Source organism: Rhinopithecus bieti, unplaced genomic scaffold, assembly GCF_001698545.2.
Source record: "Rhinopithecus bieti isolate Rb0 unplaced genomic scaffold, ASM169854v2 scaffold_46210, whole genome shotgun sequence".
Taxonomy (NCBI): Eukaryota; Metazoa; Chordata; class Mammalia; order Primates; family Cercopithecidae; genus Rhinopithecus; species Rhinopithecus bieti.
Window position 1 is genome coordinate 64,346 of NW_016818673.1, and position 6,000 is coordinate 70,345.

General features: G+C 38.4%; 1 protein-coding gene and 1 pseudogene across 1 annotated transcript in view; one reads left to right on the plus strand and one right to left on the minus strand.

Moving 5' to 3' along the window:
- EVI5 (ecotropic viral integration site 5) overlaps positions 1–6,000 on the minus strand; it is a gene marked incomplete at its 3' end in the record, with an annotated part of 127,504 nt that overhangs the window by 48,804 nt on the left and 72,700 nt on the right. The gene's annotated exons all lie outside the window — the stretch shown is intronic.
- LOC108518748 (AN1-type zinc finger protein 1 pseudogene) overlaps positions 2,794–6,000 on the plus strand; it is an 18,395-nt pseudogene continuing 15,188 nt past the window's right edge.

Here is a 6,000-nt window from a genome sequence, read left to right on the forward strand (position 1 = left end):
AAGGTAGTCAGGGAAACATGGACTGCTAATGAGTGTGCAGTTTCTTCTTGGAGTGATGAAAAAATTCTAAAATTGATTGTGTTGACAATTGCACAACTCTTGAGTACACAAAACACAACTGAACTTTACACTTTAAGTGGGTGAATTAAATATACGGTATACAAATATCTGAATAAAGCCATTATACAAAAAAGAACAGGTAGAAGAGAAGTTTTGACAGAGGGTGGGGTTGCTAGAAAGGACACAAAGGAATTTTCTGAGATGATGGACATTTTCTAATATAATAGAAACTTTCTAAGTCTTAATAGGTATGTGGGTTATACATAGGTATATACATTTTTTGAAACTCAAACTCTACACTTAAGAACTACACATTTCTCTGCATATTATTCATCAATTTTTAATCACTTCATCAATATTTGTAAAAAATATTATCTACTTAATGGCACTAGGGATAGTAAAACTTCAGTGAGAAACAACTGCATTTTATTATTGTAAGCCCTTCTGAACTTTTTAAAACCATAACTATTACTTTTTGTAAAAGATTATTTCGGGTATATTTTATAAATAAAGGAAGATATAAATATTACTTCATATTTGCCTTTTCCAATTTCCTGGTCATTCCAGAAAATTTTAAAATTCTCTAGAGAAAACTTTAGAATTTTATAATGAAGAAGCCCTTTTCTGTGAGAGTCGGAACATTTTGCAGAAGTAGTAATACTTGAATTGATACTATGAAGTCTCCCCCCAGTGAACTATAGTATGTATTTTCTACAGCATATAGAAAATAAATTACATGTTCCTCAAGAATATGTAAACTTTATAGACTATGTAGTTAGAATCAAGCATTTTTATTCCTTATTGCTAAATGTGATGATGAACAACTCAAGACGGCTTTTAAACAGGTTTCCACCTAGTGTCAGTATAATTAAGATATTCTGACATGGTAGGGGAGGGGGGCACTGCCTGAAAGTCAACAATTTACAAAGCCTTGAGCTTGGCAGCTGGGAAAATGGTAATACAGCATTACTCATAGGTTTGTGGGCTAGTGAGAAGTATATCTAAAACTTTTTCACATATTTTCCTCCTCCCAGATCACATGGGTGCACTGCCTTACATGGATTTATTGCAAAGCAAAAAAAAAAAAAAAAAAAAAAAAAAAAAAGGGAGGCCAAGGCAGATGGATTGCTTGAGTCCAGGAATTTGAGACCAAACTGGGCAACATGGAGAAACCCCATCTCTACTAAAAAATACAAAAAAATTGCCAGGTGTGGTAGTGCACACCTGTAGTCCCAGATAGTGGGGGGGCTTTGGTGGAAGAATTGCCTGAGCCCCAGAAGTTGAGGCTGCAGAGTGCCATGATCGCACTGCACCACTGCACTCTAGCCAGGGTGAAAAGTGAGATCCTGTCTCGAAAAAAAAAGCAGGGGGGACGGTGGGGGAATAATTCACCTCACTTCCCATTCCATCCCATCATAATCTCCTTCTAACACAAGAATTCTGACTATCACAGATTAAAGAAAAAGAATACTGTCCAAGCAGGAATATTGTACATTGTAATCTAAGGTGTCCCTGTAGGTTTGTGTAGCCTCCTGGCCATTTCTTATATGCCACTTTTATACAGTAAGTAATTCACAGGCCTAAATTCATTCATTCTCCCAGAATGACAGACTAGGATATAAGAGGTTGTTTTTCTATCAACAAGGGAACACACAATCCTGTCTCCTAATTGGGTCACTACAAGTATCTCTTAGAGTAGCTCCAGATCCAAGGGCAGCCATTCAAAATGGCTACAGTCACACATTAGTGAGACGGGGCGGGCAGGGGTGCCAATATACCATCTGGACTACAAATAGTATTAAAAATGGAGAGTCTAGGAGTGGTTGCTTCCAGAAGTTTGGTAAACTTTGTAGGGAGAAGGCATTTCCAGTTCCCTAATGGGTGGGACTGGGGAACAAGCTGAGAACGAGAAAATATTCCAGCACAGAGAATAGTCTCGGTCTTATTCTTTTTTTTTTTTTTTTTTTTTTGAGGCGGAGTCTCGCTCTGTGGCCCAGGCTGGAGCGCAGTGGCCGGATCTCAGCTCACTGCAAGCTCCGCCTCCCGGGTTCCCGCCATTCTCCTGCCTCAGCCTCCCGAGTAGCTGGGACCACAGGCGCCCGCCACCTCGCTCGGCTAGTTTTTTTTGTATTTTTAGTAGAGACGGGGTTTCACCGTGTTAGCCAGGATGGTCTCGATCTCCTGACCTCGTGATCCGCCCGTCTCGGCCTCCCAAAGTGCTGGGATTACAGGCTTGAGCCACCGCGCCCGGCCGTCTCGGTCTTATCTTACACAGATGAACTTCACCATATCTTTGCTTCTGAGAATCAAAGCTTCTCCTTACCAAGATGCCACCAATGTAAGGAAAATGACAGAGTACACACTTCATGATGGCCATGTAAGAAAAAAGAATAGCTTGTGTATGGCAGCATGCAGATGATAAACAGCCCCCCAAAAAAGCTTATCTGTAATACTATGATTTGAAAATACAAAGGAGGAAAGGGAAAAGAATGCATTCTCTTTTGAGTATCGGGAGTTTGAAGTACTTGGGAGAAAATCCATGTAGATAATAAGCACAGCAGTTGAAAAGACAAATCTGAAGTTCATAAGCAAGGTGAACACTACAAACAAAAATCTGGTAATTATCTGAAAACAGTTGATATTAAACTTTTTGAATATCCTACTGTACTCAGCTTAATGTTTTCCTATGGATACCAGAACTCAGAAAGCAGGATACAACAGCAACTGGTCAACATGCCAGTTGGTAATTTATCAACTGCTAAGATAATTTATAAGGAACTAAGAAAAGATCTAAGGAAAAAAAAATGCTGTATGATACAAACACCTGGGAAGCTAAACACACTGGCACTTAAAAGTTCAGAGATGCTGGGAAAGGTGGCTCACACCTATAATCCCAGCACTTTGGGATGCTGAGGCAGGTGGATCACTTGAGCTCAGGAGTTCGAGACCAGCGTGAGCAACATGGCGAAAGCCCATCTCTACCAAAAATACAAAAAATTAGCTGGGCATGGTGGCATGCGCCTGTGGTCCTGGCTACTCGGGAGGCTGAAGTGGGAGGATCACTTGAGCCCAGAAGAGGACATTACAGTGAGCTAAGATGGTGCCACTGCACTCCAGCCTGGGTGACAGAGTGAGTCCAATCTCAAAAAAAGGAAAGCAGGGAAAAGGGAGACAGGGAAAAGGTTAGAATCACAATTTTGNTATATATATATATATTAGCCAAGTGTGGTGGAGCACAGCTATAGTCCCAGCTACTCAGAAGGCTGAAGTGGAAGGACTGCTTGAGCCCAGGAGGTCAAGGCTTCAGTGACCCATGATCACACCACTGCACTCTAGGATACGGGACAAAGCAAGACCCTGTTTCAAAAAAAAAAAAAAGGCAGAGAGACTTATTATGAAGGAGGCAACTTTTCAAACACAACTTTTCAAACACAAATGTTTGTAATTTCAAACATCTCTTTGTAATGCAACACCAGAGAAACAGGACATGAATGTGCAGCAACTTGCCAGGTAAAAGAATGGAAAATGAGTAACAAAAAACTTATTTTAGTCCATGTGAGCTTCTATAACAAAATATCTTGGACTGGGTAATTTTTAAAAAACAGAAATTTATTGCTCACAGTTCTGGAGGGTTGGAAGCCCAAGATCAAGGCATCAGCAAGTCTGGCATAAGGTAAGGACCCATTCCTCACAGATGGAGGCTTTTATGGGCCCTCACATGGTAGAATGGGCAAAAGGACTCCCTCAAGCCTCCTATAATGGCACTAATCCCATTTACGAGGATTACAGACTCCCAAAGGTCCAACATATTAATACCATCACCTTTGGGATTAGATTTCAACACATGAATTTTAGAGGGTAACAAACAGACCATAGCAAAACTACATGCCTAACCTAGAGAGGAATCACATCCTTTCACATCAACAAAATCAAGCACAAATTCATGTCTCACAGCAATAGAAATACTGTAACAAAGAGAGAATTTGGAGAAGACACAAGGAATTATGACAGGAAACAACTCAGAGACAACACAGAAGAAAGATACCTAAATGACAGGGATTTCTCTAGTTCTGAAAAATAGAGATTTCTTTTTTGTGTGTGTGTTTAAGATCAGGGCTTGGAGAAGGTTTATAGGCTCCTCCCAAATATTATGATCAGAAACTAAGAGTATGGAAATTACTTTATACAGACATTCCAGACAGATAAGCCTAGCAGACTTCACTTTTAAGATTTCTCAATTTCAAGAGACTATCTTAGGCTAAGCTAGTTGCCACAGAAAAGGTAGTATAATAAATTGTTTAATTAATTATATCATCAAATTCTTTAGGAAATCAGACAACTGATAAAATTTTAAAACAATCCTCAATGAAAATAACAAGAATAAAGACTTCCAATAAAGATTTAAAGACCTTTCCTATGGTTAAAATCATGAATTTTAAATAGAGACTTGAAAATACCTATTTTGCTTGCAAGCTCTTCACTTCCGTGGTGTTGCTGGATGTTTTATGGAAAGTATCCTCAGGAAAACTGAGGTAATGCTATGGTGGTAAAATTATAAATATAAGATGGACATTAGGTCATCTAGATCAGCCTGTCCAAAAGAAATACAATTCAGTCCACTTATGAAATGCTAAAAGTTCTAGTCACTACAATTAAAAGCTTTCAGAAAAAGATGAAAAATATATATATATATCTTAAATAGAGATGGGGTCTTGAGAGCCTGGTCTCAAACTCCTGGGCTTAAGCAATCCTCCCACCTAGGCCTCCCAAAGTGCTACCATTACAGGAGTAATCTATCAGGCCCAGCCTGAAATTAATTTTAATAATTTATCAAATACAGTTGAAATGTCACTTCAACAGGTAAACAAATTTTTTTTCAATTACTAAGACAGTCTCTTTTTCAAATCAAGTTTTAAAATCTAGTACATATTTTACTCTTATAGCATATCACAAGTCAAACCAGTCAGATTTTGGGTACTCAATTGCCACATATGGTTACTGGCTACCATACTAGACGATACAGATCTAGATTTTGGTAGGATATAACGATATATAAACTAAGTTTTCAAAGATTCCTGTTTACTATATTTTTTTAAAATCACAAAATACATTTATTACTTTAAAAAGAACCCTTTCTGGCCAGGTGCAGTGACTCACACCTGTAATCTCAGCACTATGGGAGGCTGAAGTGGGCCAATCACTCGAGGTCAGGAGTTTGAGACCAGTCTGGCTAACATGGTGAAACCCCATCTCTACCAAAAAATACAAAAATTAGCCAGGCACAGTGGCGAGCGCCTGTGAACCCAGCTACTTGGGAGGCTGGGGTCAGAGAATCGCTTGAACCAAGGAGGCAGAGGTTGCAGTGAGCCGAGATGGCCCTACTGCACTCCAGCCTGGGTGACAGAGTGAGACCTTGTCTCATAAATCAATAAACTCTTTCTTTTTCTTCATTCTCATATCTCAGTCCCCAAAATATGCTAAAAAGCCAAATATGATTCCAAATAACAGAATATAAAAGAGAACAAATATGGCTGCAATGCCTAAGTTTTAAACCACGCAAATAATGGCTCACTCAAAATTTAAATTAGCAACATTCCCCTCCTTAATTAAAATGCAATCCTATTACACTTGAGACTTACCTCCATAAATTCATCTCTGCCAAAGCCTTTGTGTTTTTAAAATGAAAAAAGAAAAGCACATTTAACATGCAAGGGAAAAAAAAACTATCCGATTACAACTTTAAAACTATCAATTATTAACTTTCATCAAATAGATCTTTGACATTACATTAAACCATTTCTTCACATCTTTCTGGGGTTGCCACATGTACTTATTTTTAAAAAGTAACAGCTGCAGTAAAACTACAAAAAGAAAAAAATTTCTTTATAGAATTTGATATTTTCATGTTCCTTAAATTTTAATTTTCTCAAATGTTGCTAT